We start from the raw sequence: 19861 nt of genomic DNA, 5'->3' as shown, positions 1-19861 counted from the left end.
ATTACACAGTGTTCTCATACTAATTGTATCTAGTAAGTATCCAATTCACTTGCAAGTCATGGCATCACCCTTCTGACTTCAGAGATCATCTCAGCTTGAACAGGAATCCCACTGACAACATCCTAAACAAGTGGTCTCTAATCATTCATTCATGTATTCCGTAAATATTTATTAAGCACCTTCAGGGTGCAGAGCACCACACTGGGGTCTGAGAGAAGATGTAAAAGTCCAATCAAACATAGTCCCTGTCCTCATAGAGAGACATTCTATTAAGGGCAGAGTACACAAACATAGTAGCTATAGTACACTGTATTAAATAATAGAGAATTGCAAAGCAAAATACAATGTAAGGTCTGAGGAATAAGGTCACATAGAAGAAAAGTGGTATTTGAGTTGAATTTTAAAGGATGAGGGAATTCAACAGGCAGAGAATGAAAGGGGAGGGAAGAAAGAGAAGATGTTTGGGCATAGGTAATGAGCATGAGCAAGGTTCCGAGGTGAGAGGACATACAAAAACATGTAGGGGGGACATAAAATGGTACCGTTTGTCGAGAGTGTGTGTAGGGGTGCAGTCTGGAAATTTAAGATGGTATCAGATTGTGAGGGGTCTTGAATACTGGCTAAAGGGAGTTTGAACTTTATTTGGTAGGTAATAGGGAGTCATTAAAGATTTGGGGCAGCAGTGTCATAAACAAATCTCTCTGTAAAACAAATTATTCTGGCCTTGGTATGCACTTATAGATTGAAATGGAGGGAAAGAGTTGAGCTAAGAAGACCTGTTGAGAGGTCTTTGCAAGTCAGAATCACTGGATTACCTGAAAGCCATGTAGTCAACTCCAACTTGTAGATCTTTTTAATATATGCTGTTATCTAAACAAATCACTCCCATCCTGCATTTCTAAAATTTATTTTTTAGAGTCAGGTGTGGGATTTTACATTTATCCCTTTAAAATTCCATCTGAATAGATTTGGCCCAACAGTCTAACCTATTGAGATCTACTATTCTACTACCCTTCTATTTAGTTCTCATTCTCATATATAAAGCCCTCTTGTTAGAATATCTAAATTTGCGTTTGAGAAACAAGGAGGGAATAAACATTTATATAGCACCTACTACATGCCCAGGCACTGTGCTAAGAGCTTTACAAATATCACAGCATTTGATCATCAAACCACCCTGTGAAGTACTATTATTATCCCCATTTTACAAATGAGGAAACTGAGGCAAACGGCTGTTAAACCACTTGCCCAAGGTAGTGGGTATCAGGCTGGGTTTGAACTCAGGTCTTCCTGACTCCAAATCCAATGTTCTATCCACTGTGCCACCTAGCCGCATCTAGCTAGACCCTACACAGAGTAGGACATAAGGACAGGTTTTCTGGTAAATTGGCCCCAGACTACCACTTTCTGTATGTTTGCTCTAGATCCCTCCCTACTTACCCCGCTGTGGTTCTCAGTGAACTTGCTTTTGCTACTGTTTCTGAATGGGTAACAAAGGAATTCAGTTGGTGCCAGTGGATACAGCGTTGGCCTTGAAGTCGTGAAGCTCTGGGCTCAAGTTTCAACTTGGCTGCTTATCAGCGTGATGACCTTGAACAAATCACCTAACTTCTCTGTCCCGTTAGGTTCCCCATCTATTAAGTAAAAAGCTTAGACTAGATCCTGCGGTTCCTTTTCAGCTTTAGAATCCTAGAAGTCTATAATTCATTGTGTGTCTATTATAGGCAGGGTCTTCTCAGTGCTAGCTGCCTTGCTTGTCTGCCTGACACACTCTGCTTTTATTTAATTCAGCTCTGCCTGCCTGGCATATCCTCACACAAAAATGCCACTGACCCCTGCACCGAGTGACAAGAACTCCATAAATGCATAGATGTGTACTTCAAGTGAAGAATAACCAAGAAAATTTTAAAGCTGATGACAAGATTACAACTTTGTCTGCCCTGCTTGTTCTACTTGTATATTAGTGCTGTGTCCTCAAGGACCTGTATAAGCTATGTAACCAATGGGCCTCACATTTTTTCCACTCCCACACCCCAGTCAGACTCAGAGCCACCTCTACCCCTTCCCAAAATAGATGAGTTGGAAACATCATTATTTCATAGCCATCAGATTGATTGGCTTGTGAAAAGTCTTTAAACTGCACTTCGAGTTTAAAAAGAGTTGGAAAAGGAGTATTTACAACCAGAAGTTGGAATGGAAATGGACCATGTGAACAATGGTAGTCTAGAGATACAAATGAAATGGAGGCCATTTTCTGCAAAGCCCAAGATAGTGAAGGGTCTGGAAATCATGTTATAAGATATGGTTGAAGGAACTTGGAATTTTTAGCTGGAAGAAAGAAGGTTTAATGAGGTTGCACCATGTCTTTAAATATTAAGAAGGCTTTCATGTAGAAGAAGGATTATTCTTATTCAGTATCACGGTAAAAAGTATAACCCAAACCATTGAATGGAAATTATAGGTTATTAGCAAGGAACTCAGAAGGAGAGTAACTCCCCTAGGGCTTCAGGATTCCACCCCTATCTAGTAGGAAACAAATAAATATTTAAGCTAAATTTGCTTTCAGTGTAGTACCCTAATCAGACTTACCATCCTTTTGAAATTGTTAGGAAAAATTGTTAGGAAAATGGAGAAGTGAGAGGTCATTAAGATTCTGAGAAGTATGCAGAGAGTTGACTGTTGATTCCATCTCCCTTAGTGGTGTTGGTATGTGTGGTACTGACAGATGTCATTGAGGGATTGGGAGATGAAGGGGTGGTCCATTAAAAGACCCTATGGCATATGTAAGATAAGATATCCTCTGGATATCCTATGTGGTCTGTGGTACTCAAAGGTGCTGAGTAGTGATAACTTTCAGGGCCCAATCATATGTACTTCAGTCAACAGAGCAGTAAGCAAGCACCAACTATGTACCAGAAACTGTGCTGGAGATAGAAAAACAAAAATGAAACAGCCCTACTATTGAGGATTTTACATCCTGTTGAAGGGAGAGAAACAAGATGTATGTGTATAAGTTTATGTTACCGTTGCTAGATATATAAAATAAAAATAAATACAAGGTAGTTGGGGGACAGCTTGGGGATCCAGAAAGATCTCACATAGAAGGTCTGAACTTTGAAGGAAAACTAGATATTCCAAGAGGTGAGGATGAGGAGTAGAGCATTCTAGGCATGGGAGACAGTGTCTGCAAAACCATAGAGATGAGAAATAGAGCATCATGTATGGAGAACAGCAAGAGGATTGGTTTGCCTCAACCATGGAGTAGTGTGGAGTAGAGGAATGTATAATAGACTGGAGAGATAGATTGGAACCATGTGATGAAGGGCTTGAAATGCCAAGAAGAATAGTTATATTTGATCCTAGAGATAATTGGGAACCCTGAAGTTTATTAAATAGAAGAATGCTCACAGTCTTAACAGGGAAGATATGCATGCAAATAATGTATGCAAATAACTGTATACAAGCAAGATATATACAGGATAAATTAGAAATAATAAACAGTGAGAAGCCACCAGAATCAAGGGGATCAGAAAAGACTTCCTGTAGAAGGTAGAGACAAGGAGGAAGAACATTCCAGGCATGTGAAAATTCCTAGAGCCCAGAGGTGGAGTATCCCATCTTATTTAAGGAAGAGCAAGAATGACAATGTCACTGGAGCACAGAGTATATGATGTTGGGCAAGGTGTAAAAAGACTGGAAAAGGGCAGCAGGGGAGGTTGTGAATGGCTTAAACATCTAATAGAATTTTATATTTTATCCTGAAGGTGATAGGGAGCCACTGGAGTTTATTGAATTGAGTGACCATGTCAGCGAACATGGTCAGACCTGCACTTTAGGAAGATCACTTCGATGGGTTGCAGTGGGGAGAGACTTGTAGCAGAAGACCACCCAGCAGGCCATTGCAGTAGTCCAGGCACAAAGGCCTGCACCAGGATGGTAACAATGTCAGAGACAGAAGGAAGGTAGAATTGACAGGTCTTGGGAGAATTAGAGAAAGTGAGGAGTCAAGGATGACACATTGGTTGGTAGCCTGGGTGACTAGGAGAATCGTGATACTGACACCCACGATAGTACTAAGGAAGTTGGGAAGAGGAGAGGATTTGGTTTTTGACATGTTAATTTTAAGATATCTACAAGATATCCACTTTAAGATGTCCAGTAGGCCTAGAGATTTGAGACTGGAGGTCAGCAGAGAGATTAGGACTGAATAAGTAGATTTGAAAGTCATCAATATGGACATGATCATTGAATCCATGGGACTGATGGGATTACTAAGTGAAATAGTTTAGAGAGAGAAGAAAAGAGGGCCCAGGACAGGGCCCTGTGGTGTGATTCCAGCAAAGAGTAGTCGCCAAGTAGGTAGGAGGAGAACTAGGAGTTTGTGTCATGAACCTAGAGAGAAAAGGGTGAGCAACAGCATCAGCAGCTGCAGAGAGGTCAAGAAGAAGGAGGACAGAGAAAAGGCCATTAGATCTGGAAATTAAGAGATCGTTGATAACTTTGGAGAGAGCAGTTTTGGTTGAATGAAGAGGCCCAGAAGCCAGACTGTAGAGAGTTAAGAAGAGAGTGAGAGGAGAGGAAATAGAGGCAACTAGTATAGATGGCCTTCTCAGGAGGTTAGCTACAAAAGAGAGGAGAAATATGAAATAATAGCTAACGAAGACGGAGGTTCACGTGAGAGTTTTTTGAAGATGGAGAAGACATGGTCATGTTTGTAGGCAGTAAGGAATCAACCAATAGACAGGGAGAGGCTAAAACCATTTATGTGGATCTATTTTATACCTGCAGCTTTGCTGAAGGCATTTATTGTTTCAATTAATTTTAATTGTCTCTTTAGGATTCACTCTTTAGTTGTCTTTCTGAGGTTTGCTATCATCTACAAAATGTAATAATTTTGTCTTCTCTTTGCCTGTGCTTATTCTCAGGTCATTTTTTTAGTCTTATTGCTAACATTTCTAGTTCTATATCAGAAAGTGATAGAGATAGACATTCATTCTTGCTTTACCCCCGATCTTATTGGAAAGACTTCCAGTATATCTCCATTGCACATAATGTTGGCTCTTGGTTTTTAATAGATACTGTTTATATTAAGGAAAGGTCCATTTATTCACTATGGTTTTTAGTGTTTTAAACAGGAGTGGATTTTGTATCTTGTCAAAAAGCCATTTCTGCATCTGCTGATATGATGCATGATTTTTGTTGCTCTAGTTATTAATATGGTCTATTATGTGGCTAGTTTTACAAATATTGAGCCCCCACTCCAACCCTGCCCCCTTCATTTTATAGACAGGAATACTAAGCCCCATGAAGTATTAAGGGATTTTCCTAAGATCATGTAGCAACTTACTGAGGTCTTATTTCCAAAAGTTGAAATGAGGTCTAATGGTAGCTTCTCTAAACTTAGAGCTTTCTTTGCCTTTGTCTTTTTTTTTTTTGCATGCTTTTTTTTTTTTTTTGCTATGCATTTACAGATACTGTAGCCTAAGCAACCTAACTGATAGATTGCATGGGTCAGAGTCACCACTACATATCAGTATACTGCAGCAAGGAACTTGTAGGTCCTGTGCTTTCCCATTTCTAGTTTTCATGAAGAATTTGAATTAAAATACTCTTTTTTATAGATAGCCTGATTCTGCCACTGTGGCATGCAGGCAGCCCCAGCTAAATTCATCTCAGCAGGAGAAATCTAAGAAGTGCTAGATCAGTGATGAGCCTTTTTAGGCCAGTCCCTCATCCCTGTTTTCCACAGGGATCTGCATGGGCTCAGAATTATGGAATGCTAGAACTGGCAGGGACTGCCTAGTCCAGCCTGGTCATTGTATATAAAGGAAGCTGAAGGCCTGGAGCATTTACCAGCACAGATCTAGAGCTGGAAGGAGCCTCAGCAGCACTGAGTCCAAGCTCCTTTTTTTATAGCTGAGTAGAGAAGTTGAGTTCCAGAGAGATTCCATGACTTTTTGAAGGCCAGGTCAGAGGTAAGTTTCTGAGGCAGGCTTTGAATCTCAGTTCCCTAGCTGCACACCTGCTCCTGGTTGTAAAGGGGCTTTAGAGATTATCTAGTCCAACATTCTTATTTTAGGGATGAGGAAACTGAGGCCCAGAGGACTGACATGGCTTCCCTCTATAACACAGATATTAGGGGTCAGAACTGATGCTCCCCCACATCTTCTGACTCCAAGCCTCACTTGCTTTCTGCTGCCCTGCTTCTCTGGCTCAGCTTCCTCTTTCTTTCTCATCCTAAGTGGTCACACTGCCCATGGTGGGAAGGACACTGCACTGGAAGACAGGAGCCCTGGCTTCTGGGCCCTGGTAGGGTGCTGCCCCCAAGGTCACACAACCAGTCACCCTCAGTTTCTACTTCTGAAAACTTAGAGACTAGATCAGATGGTTCTTCAAGGTACTTCTCAGCGTCTATGAATGCAATTCAGAAAAGGCACGTGGAAATGATCTCCATCAGGAAGCTGGTATATAGAGCAGGTTTTGGGGGGGGGTTGTTGAGGAAGGTGTACTGGTACAAGTACTTCCCAAAGAGAACAATGACATGGCTTTGCTAGCTAATGCCAGGCGGATGGCAAAGGTTTAGCTGTGGTTTGTATCAAGCTGGGAGGTCCCTTTGAAATATATCACTCTAGCAGCCAGGTTTTCCCTGCTATAGCAGCTGTTTAAAGTCTGATTTTGTATTTTAAAAGTTTCACCAGGACACTTTTGTTGCTCCTGTTTAACCCTCTTGAGGGAAAAGTTGAAAGCAGATGCTGGTGCTTATTTGCATGATGGAAATCGCCTAGTAGGCACACATATGTTCAACAAGAAGTATGGCTTTAAAAGTCAAACTAATTGCCAGCTGTGGCTTTCTATAGCACCTACTAAGAGGAGATGGCTTTTTAAACACAATCTTTTTAGTTGTATGTATATGTGTATAGGTACTTAAAATATGTGTACATGTATATCTGTGCATATATAATATACAGAGTGATGTATGCACATGTATGCATCTGTGCATTATGTAAAGGAAGATTATTGAGAGGGAACAGACAAGGACTTTTGTTTTTAAGTGACACTGTCACTGAATATGAAAAATAAAAATTGATTAAAGTGTGTCCTTCCGTGGACAGTCTCCCTGGAACTTTGTAGTAGGCGTTGGTTTAGGATTGTAAAAGCAAGAAAGTTAGTGCCGTCGGTGCAGTTAGTTGGAGTTGGTGTGATTCCTCTGTGTTCCATAGTTATATAAGTTTACCTTTTCTCTAGTGAGACTCAACCATGTAATTAAATGAGAAAATCTATAATAAAAATAATGGGCCCTTCCAGAATGTGCTTAATTTAGAGGAATTCTTCCTTTACTCTTGTTCATCTACTTCCTCAACTCAGGAATCTAGTAGATGCCACTTTGCATCCTATACAATAGCACCTTTCTCTTGATTTTATAATTGGGTGAGTAAGTCATAAAATTAGTGGTATTCTCTACTATACTTTGTGGCAACTAGGTGGCAAAGTAGAGCACCAGGCCTGGAGTCAGGAAGACTCTTTGAACTCAAGAGTTCAGATTCAGCCTCAGGCACTAGCTGTGTGACCCTGGGCAAGTCACTTAACCTCTATTTGTCTCTGTTTTCTCATCTGTACAGTGGCCATAATAATAGTGCCTACCTCCCAGGGTTGTTTTGAGAATCAAACGATGTACTATTTGTAAATATTATCTTAGCACAGTGCCTGGCACCTAACAGACACTTCATAAATATTTGTTGCCTTCCCCTTTGCATAACCTTGGGCTAGTTACTTCACTTTGAATTTAATAAAAATTGGGAGGGCCATCGCCAGTCGTCCTGATTTATATCTTGCCACTGGACCCAGATGGCTTCAGAAGAAAAAGTGAGGCTGGTGACTTTGCACAGCCCTCCCTCACTTAAATCCAATTCACTTGCGTGTCATGACATCACCTCCCTGACATCATGGTCCTCTTCAAGAACAAAGGACAAACAATGAATATTGGAATTGAATTCAAAATTTCTCTTAAGTCGCATTGAATGAGCTACAGGGCCAAAATTTGGCTCCAAGGACTTTTGCCTGTTTAATAGAAATTTCCAGAGATGGAGACATAGTTGTCTGTACCTGTTTAGGGGGGGAAAACTGGACATTTGATTCACTCTAGCTTTTTATATTTGAATACTGACTTCACTTCCAAACAGATTAGAGTATCTACAAGTCTCATTCCTCAGAGGGAAAAGGCTCCAGTAGAATTGTTTCCCTGGTGTATTGTTTTTGATTAGCAGATGTAGAGTGGGGAAGAAGGTGTGGGAAGAGAGAATATAGTACTTAAGCAAAACTAATGCTCACCTGCTTTTTAGGGACTACTTTTAAAAAGGTGAGAAAGTGCATACCTGGAAATTTTTTTTTAATTTTATTAATTTGTTTTGATTTATCAACAATCACTTCCATATGCTCTTGAGTTGAAAATTTTTCTTCCTCTTCTTCCCCCCTACCCTTCCCAAGACGGCACACAATCTGATATAGGCTTTACATTTACATTCCTGTTAAACATATTTTCACATTAGTGAAGTTGTAAGTAAAAATTAAAACCAATAGGAGGAACCATCAGAAAGATGAAACAAAACTCAACAGACAATAAGTGATAGCGATTGGACTTCCATGGTTCTTTCTTTGGATGTGGACAGCATTTTCTATCCCGAGGCCTCTGGAGATGTCTTGGAACCTCGTAATTCTGAGAAGGGTTCAGTTTAACAATATTAGTCATCGCATAATGCGGCTGTTATTGTGTACAAAGTTCTCTTGGTTCTGCTCACTTCACTCAGCATCAGACCATACAAGTCTTTCCAGATTTTTCTGAAGTCAGCCTTTTCATCATTTCTTATAGCACAATAGTATTCCATTACATTCATATACCACAATTTGCTCAGCCATTCCCCAATTGATGGGCATCCTCTCAATTCTGGAAATTCTTTGATTTAATGTCATATTTGAAAAATAAATGCAGGAGAATCCATGAAAATAATTAGCAGATAGAGATTCCAGTTTTTTTGCTTGTCCTATTTTATCCAGTTCTTATAGAAAATAGTCTGCACTACATGCAAGCTGTCTGAATCTAGAGGTTAGTCAGAGGAAAATTAGTTATGATCCAGGCACTGGGGTTATAGGGGTAGTAAGACTGGAGAAAAGTATATAGTAACTTAAGGATGTGTATGGCAAGTCCTGTGCATATAGCCTGAAAATAAACTAAGGTTTTAAATACAATGAAAATGACAAAGTATGCGTACCTACATATGAACATTACATTTATTGTTGTTCAGTTGTTTCAATCATGTCTGACTCTTCATGACCTCATTTGGGGTTTTCTTGGCAAAGATCCTGGAGTGGTTTGCCATTTCCTTCTCCAGCTCATTTTACAGATGAGGAAACTGAGGCCAAGGGTTAAGTGACTTGCCCAGGATCACCTAGTTAGGAAGTGTCTGAGGCCAGACAGGTCTTCCTGACTCCAGGCCTAGTATTCTATCCACTGAGCCACGTAGCTGCCCAAACATTACATACTCAGATGAAATTCCTGTTTTTTCATTTTCTCCAAAAGACTGCAAAATTAGTTCATTAACTATTTTAAATATCTGATTCTAAGTTTTTTCTAACATAATGCTCATTCTTATGGCCTTTTTCCTCAATTCCGTTTGGTTTGTTTTATCCCTGTTGAGCTGATTTGTCCCTGCTGTCCTTAAAGCCGTACTACTTTCTTCAAAAATATCATGCCATATATGAAGTGGATGACAACTTTGGGACAGGAATCAGTGGCACAATCTAAAGAAATAACTTCCCATCCTAAGGAATGTGATGTATCCCAAGGATGACAGGGAATTAAATTAATGCCTGTGTGCTATGGGAGTGGCTGCTGGAGTGTCCATAGCCTTTGCTGAGAACTTTTTGCCCCTTGGCACTGGTCACATCTATTGATAAATTGCCGAATAGTTCAGGGCCAGTCTGGTTATCAATAGTACTGGAAGAAAAAAATCTTAGCTTGTCTTATTCCAGTATAATTTACCAAAAAGCACAATGTTTTGGAAAAAAAAAAAGACATCTGCTTACCCTCTGGGGATAGTATAGCAAAGGCTTCCCATGCCCCCTCTTCCATAGCTGCACACATCCTGAGCATAAACAATGGTTCTATCCTCCTTCCTTTGGTAGACTTGTGGCCCCAAACTTGGAGAAATATTTTCTGCCAGCGTACTCTTGACAGATATAACATGTCTAGTGAAAACAGACTTTTCAGAGTTGTCATATACTGCTGACCCTTATGTTTTCCACCTGAAACCCTTACATAGACACACATATTAACATACATGCACCTATGTATATGTGCACAGATATAGAGGAGGTAGCATGGCATAATGAATAGAGAGCTGATCTCAGAGTCAGAAAGACCTAGGTTCAAAGTTCACCTCTGACCCTGGCCAAGTTACTTAGCCTCTCAATGCTCTAGACAACTAAGACTGTAAATTACAGAGAATGTGCCAGCCTGAGTTGGTAGAGGGAGTTTCCTCACCTAGGAATTCCCTGTACCAATGAAATCACAGGTCCCTATCCATATCTATATCAATATAGATACATGGATTGCCTTTAAAAAAAAAAGCATAGGGTCAGTGTTCTATTTTTCTTTATAGTAATCCAACCTATCACAGTTTTCTCCTTTCCACTTTCATTATATTCCTTCTCTTGACCTGAAATGTGGCTGCTTCAGTGCTTTCCTCTTCATGACCTGAAACTTCTCCTCCTTTGACAACTGATCTGGTTCCTTAAAAAGCCATCATGAAAACTCCTAATCCTAGAGGGGTACTTTCTCTTTTAATGCATCAGTTCTCTATTGCCTCTAAGCATTGTTGGGGAAATATCTTCTTACTATGTTATTTCTTCTTCCCTTCTCTGCCTGACTTCTGGTTTCTGTTCTGTTACTTAAGTAAAACTGTAGACTCACAAAGTTAAACAGTGACCTCCTGACCAAATCTTAGGCCTTTTCTTGTTCTCATCCTTTTTTACCTTTTATTGGTATGTAAGACATTGTTAACTACCTCTTTGCTGAAATTCTCCCTTCTCTTGGTTTCCACAACACTGCATTATCGAAGTTCTCCTCTTCCATGTGTGACTGAGTCTTTTTTGTCTCATTTACTGGATCTTCTTCTTGCTCTAATCACCCTAACTCTTAATGCAAGTCAGTGTTCATTCCTTATCCATTTTCTCTTCTTTCTTAACATTCACTTCCTTGGAGAGATCATCCTCAATTATTGCTTCAGCTGTCACTGAGGAAGGAGTACAGTATTTTGGGAGGAAGCATGTGGAAAGAACCCTGGGTTTTAAGTCAGAAGGAGTCCCAGCTTCATCATTTCACAGATCCAGGCCAAAAACCTCATCACCTTGAACAAGTAACTTTATTCCCCCCAGCCTCAGATGTCTTATCTGTAAAATGAAGAATTGGATTTAGATGGATTCTAAAAAAGGTCTTCCAACTATATTCGTATGACCTTCTGACTTCTGTAGAAATGACCTTCAGATATCACACCCAAACTCCAGTCTCTTATGTCCAATTGCCTACAAGTTTATGTCTCGTTACTATCTCAAACTCTTCAACATTTATAAAGTCGAGCTCATTTCCTCCTGTCCCAGACTGGCTGCTCTTCCCAGCTTCCCCACTTCTTTTCAGATGACTACTATTCTCACAGTCCCTCGAGTTGGTCCACTTTCAGGTCATCCTAGAATCGTCTCTCCTGATTGGACGTGAGGGGATGTGTGTCCCTCACCTTCACTCTGTGCATTCTTCCTCTCCAGTGTCTCCGGATCATTCCTGCCCTCTCTCCATACGAGTAGCCTACACCCTGCTCCATACCATCTCTTCTTTTATCCATTACCTCAGTTGTTTGCCAGCTGCTCTTCCTGTCCATGCTCTTTCCCTTTATCTGTACATCAAAGTAAGATAGCTAATCTTCCTAAAGCACCGCTCCAATAAGTTACACCCTGATAAGAACCTATATGATAGCTCCCTGTTGACACCACATGAAAAACGAACTCTTCAGCTTGTCTTCAAGTTTTCCATAGCTTACTCCCACTCTACGTTTCTTAACTCATGCCTCGGTTCTCTTGAATGTGATCCCTCTGCTCCCATCACTCGTAATACTCCTGACGCCATTCATGCCATAACATTGTTACTACATTTTTGTATTTAAAAATCAAAGTTCTTTGGTGAGTCCCCCATGTTTCCACATGGTTCTCTTTAGACAACTTCCCTTTTTCCTCCTCATCAGAATTGTTTTTGTTTGTATATCCAGAATTCCATTTTTTGAGAGCTTCTCACACCTCCGCAGGCTGACTTATCCTATAAAATTGCTGTTTCTTGAACCCCTGCCTCTCTGTCTTTCTTCTGGACCCTTTGACATCTGCTCTCTCCAAATGTTGTTTGCATATCAAGCTATTCCCAACTTTCCTCACCTCTATCACAAATTCTAAGATAGAGTGAGTGATCACTTTCTTCCCAGGTTCCCATTATTTCCATTCCAGCAGCCAGTTCCTTTTGGTGAGAATCAGATGCAAATGAGAATTTCACTTCTCAACTCCCAGTCTTTCTTTATCCTCCTTCCACACAGCTTTCAAAAAAACTCTTCTTAGATCATAAATCCAACCATATCATTCCCCCAAGCCAAGAACCTTTGGTGTCTGCCTGATACCTCTGGGATAAGATGCCAGTTCCTTCGCCTGGCATTTAAAACCATTTACAGTTTGGCTGCAGCCCACCTTTCCAGACTTAGTGGACATTGCTCCCTTTCCCAATACTCTGTACTGCAGCTCGCCAAGCCTTCATGCTGTTCTTTAAATTCCACAGCCCGCCTCCAAGTTTCTGTGCCTTTGTGTAGTCTCTCCTCCACGTTTGGAATGTGTTCTCCTTACTACTGCTCTAGGCTCAGCTGTCATGCCACCTCACTCAGTGACTCAATCAGCAAGCATTCATTAAGTGTCTACTATGTTTTGGGCACTGTGCTTAAATGCTTGAGATGCAAGTACAAAAATGAAACAAGTGCCTGTCCTCAAGCAGGTTACATTCTCCTTGGGGAGAGGGGGGTATATTTCTTTGCAGTTAGTACATTTAGGATATATATAAAAATACACTGCTGACTGAGAAGATCAAGAAGGCTTCTCAAAGGAGGTGACATTCTAGTCCCTTCCTACATCTAGCCAAATATCAACCTCAAATTCTTCTTCATTACTTTTCTAGTGGCAAGGGAACTCACCAAAAAAAATTTACATGAGCCGATATCAAATTGAATTCAAAATATATATTTTTAATTGCATGCTATTACAGACTTCCTTTCTTGACTCCATCTCATCTAATTGTGTGGCTTTCCCAACTCCCATAAATAAGTTGAAAAAGGCACATCTGCACCTACTATCACATAAACACCCTCCATCATGTCAAGTAATAGGGAGTGGAAATCTTCCTCCATGGTCTAGAGCTGACGTGATGTTTCTGGCATTCAGGTGCCCTGGTTGCCATAGATTTTTCTTTTCCCTACCCAAGAAAACCATCAAGAAACTTACCAGAATGTTCTTCTACATTCACATCTTTATGAAGAATTCTGTTTGATATGAGATAGAGAATAATAGAGAATCTCTAATAGAGAATGAGCTGGAATTACATTAATGATCAGCTCATGCATTAGAGTCTTGAAAGTACAGCTAGCTGTTAGGAGGACCCCTAGGTGTTATTGCTCTATCCCTCTTCTTCATATTACCATGGATAACACTTGCCTGTTTACATACTGTATCCCGACCTCACCTGCCCTGTAGAATATAAGCTCCCTGAGGGTAGGAACTGTTTTTCTTTTTGTCATTTTATTCCTAGTGTTTCTTACACAATCTGTTGTGCATGGTAGACATTTAATAAATGTTAATTAAATTAGATTATATTGGTTGATTCCTTGACCTTTTTTTGAGGGTCAAAATTATCATTAAAACAAGTCAGGAAGTTAATAGGTCTCCAACTTTTGACAGAGAATAAGGGGCTCCAGCTCCTACCGCTCTGTCATTTCCCTTCCCCCTCGAAGATACTTTCAGAATGGCTTTCTCGTCACTTTAAAACTGTAAATATGCTCTAAAACATGCGGAGAGGCTTTCAGGAACTTAAGAACTGAGGTTATTATCGTACAGGCAAGTTACTTGAGTGCGTGGCATTCCTCTTGTTACTCTCCTGAGAGCTCCAGGCAGTTCTATTGTCCTGTCTGTAAAAGGACTAGTACAGTAGATAAGACTCCCCTATTTCTTTAAAAGGTGAAATAACCTGATGGAGTAGGTGCCTTATGCTCCAGGGGTGGAGCAAAAGGCCTTCTGCTTTTTAAAAAACAGACACACTTCTCCCAGACAAGTAGGTGCTTTACTTAAAGTGGAACCATCAAGGACAAAAGTACTAAAATTAAACTAACCAGCTGTTTGGCTTTGCTGCAGACACCCACATGCACATTATACTATCTTTTCCTATTTCAGCTTTCTCTTTCCTTGGCACCAGGACTCCCACACAGCAGCCCCTTAAAAGCCAGAATTTTGAGACAGTCACCAATTCCCCCCCTACTCATGAAAACAGGGTTGATGAACCTCAAGACCGAGCAGCCAGGAGCGCGTGCACATGTGCTCTGGACCACACAGAAGCCAGGTCATACCCTGAAGGGTTGTGGCCACAGTTACCTGGGGAAGGGAGGAGGGGGCATTGAATGGTGCCAGTCATTGTTGCATCTAAAGCAAAATCTCTAAGTTCTGTGACAGCTTGGCCTTCTTTCTTCTGCTGGTGTTCCTTTAAATATTAAGTGTAAATCATAACATCTTTTTGTTTGGACTCACACAGTGACTCCAATGTGTGAACTCTTAGTAGCTAAAAAGATAACTAGAGTTTTCAGTACTTTTTGAGATAGCAGAGTTAGCTGTGTTCCATCTTACAGAACTGGAGACCAAAGAACACACAGGCTCCTGTGTTTGGGACACAGGGTGTGTCTTCAGGTTAACTCTGATCAAATCCTTTCACAAGCTTTATTAATAAGACATAGGAATTTAGCAGATACTGTTTGCCGGTGGACAGCTGATAAAAAAGATGATGGCTTTACAATCGAGCTGAACATTTTCAGCTGAGTGCTAACCTTTATAGAAGAGATAAAATACTTTCTGTTTGTATTGTAAAAGCAGTTTGTCCTTTTGTTAGATTAGGCTACAGAATTGTTTTGCTTTTCAAAATCTTTATATTCTCTTCTCCAGATTGTTTAAATAGATTGTTCTATTTATAGAATATATTAAAACTCCATTGGCATTTATGTAGCACCTTTTCTGAGAAGCTTAAAGTACTTTTGGAAAGGCAAAAGGGTAGAAGGGGGAGGTTCTGGACACCTGGGGCACTGAAAGGTTAAGGGACACGGTGAGAATCATACAGCTAGTGCCTATGGAAGGAGGACTTGATTCTGTTTTCCTGCCTCCATGTATGTAGCTTCTCATTTTATAGTAATTACTAAATCAGTTCTTTCCATAAATTAATGGAAAACTTAACTGTCGAAATTTTATAGATTATCCTTTATCACTAAAATTTGTTATACACATTTTATGCTTTCTGAATGATTGGTTCAGATGGATGTATAAAAGAAAGAAAAAGCATTTATTAGGCACTTACTTTACATCGAATAGAGCAGGTAGGTAGTGCAGTAGAGAGAGCATCTGGGCCTGGAATCAGGAAGACCTGAGTTCAGATGTGGCCTCAGACACTAGCTGTGTGACCGTGGGCAAATCACTTAACTCTCTCTACCTCGGTTTCCTCATCTGTAAAATGAGCTGGAGAAGGAAATAGCAAACCACTGCGGTATCATTGGTGAGAAAATCCCGGATGGGATCATGGAGAGTCAGGCATAACTGAAAAATGATTTAACAACAAAAATATATTGAGTAGTGTGCTAAGCATTGGGGATGCAATGCAAAAAGAGAGGCAGTCACTGACCTGAAGGTACTTGTATCCAACGGCGCAAAGTAGCACATTTAGGAAAGTGGTATCCAGAGGGTTGCAGAGATAGAGGAGAGTTGATGTCTCAGGTTGCCAGTTGACATACCCTTTCCAAAAGCAATGGTGCTGTTGATTTGGCTACTCTGCCCAGATGAAGAGGTGGAAGAAGAAAAGCTGGGGTTGGGAGAAGGATTTAGAGCCATGGAGTGAATGTTCATATGGTTGCAAGATGGCTTGGATGGACGTCCGGATGACTAGATGGGAAGCAAAAGTCAAGCGTGGTCAGGGGTACTAAGTGATCTAATCGGAGCTATGATTTATAACCACACTGGTGTAATACAGCTCCAGAAATTACAGCAGAAAGTAGGTTGTATCATGATCGTCCCATTTGTTCTGTTGAATATACATATATATATATATATATATATATATATATATACACACACACACGTATGTATTTATATATATAAACATAATATACTTACATTTTAGCAGATAAAATGTCAAGAGAGGAATTATAAAAATATATTATTACTCAGCAAACATTAAATATAAATGCTTATATAATGAATTCTTTTGTGTCTCCAATCCTCAAAGATAAGATGCAAAAAAACCTTAAAACCCCATCCCTACTCGTGTTTTTTTTTTTGGCTCCTCCTCTCCTATACTTCTAATCCATCAGTCTAGCTCTTATATTCATCTCTTCTCTCTATTTCCACTTAGCATAGGAGCCTCTGGATAGGTCTTTCCTCCTCTAATCTCTGTCCTTTCCAATTCATTCTTCACATTGTTGCTAGAGTTATTTTCCTTATGCATAGATCTGGTCATTATGTCTTTATACATAGTCTAGTCTAGACATTTCTCTACTCAGATTCCTTCAGTGGCTCTCCATAGCTTACAAAGTAAAATTAAAACTCCTTAGCCTGGCATTCAAGCACCTTCACAGTCTGAGGCCACCCTAACCTTCCATCCTTATTTTGTCCTTTTCCCTTTCATGTAGTCTATATTCCATCCAAACTGGACTATTCAATTAAAATCAATCCAGTCAACATTTAGTGAGCACCTAATATCTGCAAGGCACCGTGCTGGGTACAGAGTGTATTTGTACAGGGTCATACAAAGTGAAATCATCTCTGTCCTCAATGATTTTATGTTCTATGAGGAGGAAACAACATGTTCGTAAAAATTACAAACTAAATATAAGGTAACTTCAAGAGGGAGAGCAGAGGTCTGATTGGGAGGCACTTTTTAACAATAGAATAGGAATTCCAGAGCTCAAGGCGGAAAGATAGGATAGAATGAAATAGAGGATGGATTGACATGGATGAGTGTGAGAAATAAGGGAGTAGTGGCCAGGAAAGGAAACCAGTCTAGACAGCCCAAACCTCAGAATCACAGGGACTGAGCTAAGCTATCTGGTCAGTCCCACTGACAGTAGCAATGCTAATGTTGATTTATTTCGTTATCAGTCCCCAAGCAGCAGGCAAAGAGGGTGCTGTATGTGCAAGAAAGCAGGGCAGATGGCAAAATGTATGCACTGGCTACGCCTTGGTGTGTCAATAGCATGAAGTTCTGGTTACTGACCCCATCCTTTCCTGCTTCCTTGTCTTTCCTTATATTTTTCTCGATCCTTGCAAAGCCCTTCCTTCTTTCACTCTACTCCACCCCACCCCACCCCACCCCACTTATTTGTACCTGTCTATTAAAGGCCAAACCAAATAAAGGCCACCTTCCCCACAAAACCTCTGATTCTCCCCTGGGCGTCACATAGCACTCACTCTGTTACACCTTAATCCTTAAGTTGTTACACATAAATCCTCAGGGATTTATGTATTTCTTTGTATTATAGCTATCAGTGATTGTCATATCCCTGTACTCGAGTAGAAGCACCATAAAAGGAGGAACCATATCATCGCTAAACTTAGGATCTCTCCCAGCACCCAGCACAGAACTTTCAGATGATTTTTTTAAAGTTCAATTTTAGTTTCAGTCCCAGATTCTCCCTGCCCCTTCCCCCACCCATTGAGAAGGCAGAAATACAAAGCCCATTACAAATATGAAGTCATGAAAAACAAATTTCTGCATTAACTACATTAAGAAAAAAGACAAGAAAAAGAAAGAGGAAAAAATGTGCTTCAATCTGTACTCTGAGTCCATTCGTTTTCTATCTGGAGGTGGATAGCGTGTTTCATCATGAGTCCTTTAGAATTGTGGCCAGTCATTGTGTTGATCAGAGTTAACTAAGTCTTTCGTAGCTGATGACTTTTACAACATTGCTGTTATTTTGTAAATTGTTCTTTTGGTTCTGTTCACTTTGTTATGCATCGGTTCATATAAGTCTTCCCCGATCTTTGTGAAACTGTCTTCTTTTTTCCCCATTTCTTACAGCACAGTTGTATTCAGTCACAATCATATACCGCAAGTTGTTCAGCAGTTCCCCAGCTGATGGGCATCCCCTCAGTTTCCAGTTCCTTGCCACCACAAAAAGAGCTGCTATAAATGTTTTTGTGAAAATAGAACTGTTCCTTTTTCTTTGATCTCTTTAGGATATAGACCTAGTAGTAGTATTGCTGGGTATACACAGTTTAATTACTTTTGGGACATAGTTCTAGATTGCTTTCTGGAATGGTTGGACTCATTCACAGCTCTACTAACAGTGCATTAGTGTACTTATATTCCCACTGCTTCTCCAGCCTTTGTCATTTTCTTTTTCTGTCATCTTAGCCAATATGATGAATATAAAATGGTACCTCAGGTTTTTTAAATTTGCATTTCTCTTAATTATGAGTGAATTAAAGCATTGTTTCATATGACTATTGATAGCTTTGGCTACTTTCTCTGAAAATTACCTGTTTGTTTCAGTTGGGGAATGATACTTATTCTTATAAATTTGGCTTAGTTCCCTATATATTTGAGAAATAAGTCCTTTATCGGAGAAATTTGCTGCAAAGATATTTTTCCCACTTTCCTGATTTTCTTCTCATTTTAGTTGCATTGGTTTTGTTTATGCAAAAACTTTTCAACTTTATGTAACCAAAGGTATCCATTTTACTTCCCATGAACCTCTCTATCATATTTGGTTATGAACTCTTCCCATATACATCTGACAGGTAATTTATTTTATGTTTCTCTTATTTGCTTATATCACTCTTTATGTCTAAATCATGTACCCATTTTGAGCTTATCTTGCAAGGTATGTGGTATGAGATGTTTGGTCTGTGACTCATTTTTGCTGGACGACTTTCCTGGTTTTTTTAGCAGTTTTTGTCAGATAGTGAGTTCTTGTCCCAATAGCTTGGATCTTTATATACAGTAAGTGTTTAATTAACATTTGTTGAGTTATGTTTAATATTCTGAATGCAACTAAGCTGCTAGTTTATTTAGAATTTACCATATGCTAATTCTGTCACCTTTATTTTAAAAATAAAAGCTTTCTTTTTCACATGTCATTTTATAATTTTCATTTCACAGCTTAAAGTATCCCGAATTTATAAAACCTTTAAATTACACTTGTGGTCTGGATTCTTAACTTTCATTTTTGGCAAATAAGAAGCCCTTGGAGTTATGTGGGGGACTTGATACAAGGCTATATTTGGGTTCATGCTCACACCTGCCTGATCCTTTTTTCCCAGAACCCAAAAGACTTTGCATGCTGCTAAAGAAGAGGAAACCACAACAGCCTGTAGAAATGTGTTACTAAAGACACATGCACACACACACACACACACACACACACACACACACACACACACCCTTATCACAGGCTCAGGACTTTAAATTCTAGTCAGGATGTCTCATCCTTCTTTTTTTCTCAATCAATACTTCCTTTTTGATTTTGATTTATTTAAGGAATAT

At 39.8% G+C, this 19861-nt stretch overlaps 1 protein-coding gene across 1 annotated transcript in view; it reads left to right on the top strand.

Annotated features, from left to right (window-relative positions):
• The window catches only part of NTN4 (netrin 4), a 149250-nt gene that overhangs the window by 28907 nt on the left and 100482 nt on the right, over positions 1 to 19861 (top strand).

The sequence above is a fragment of the Phascolarctos cinereus genome, unplaced genomic scaffold (assembly GCF_003287225.1).
Source record: "Phascolarctos cinereus isolate Bilbo 61053 unplaced genomic scaffold, phaCin_HiC Scaffold_1;HRSCAF=81, whole genome shotgun sequence".
In the NCBI taxonomy this organism is placed as follows: domain Eukaryota; kingdom Metazoa; phylum Chordata; class Mammalia; order Diprotodontia; family Phascolarctidae; genus Phascolarctos; species Phascolarctos cinereus.
This window is presented reverse-complemented; position numbering and strand designations above follow the sequence as displayed.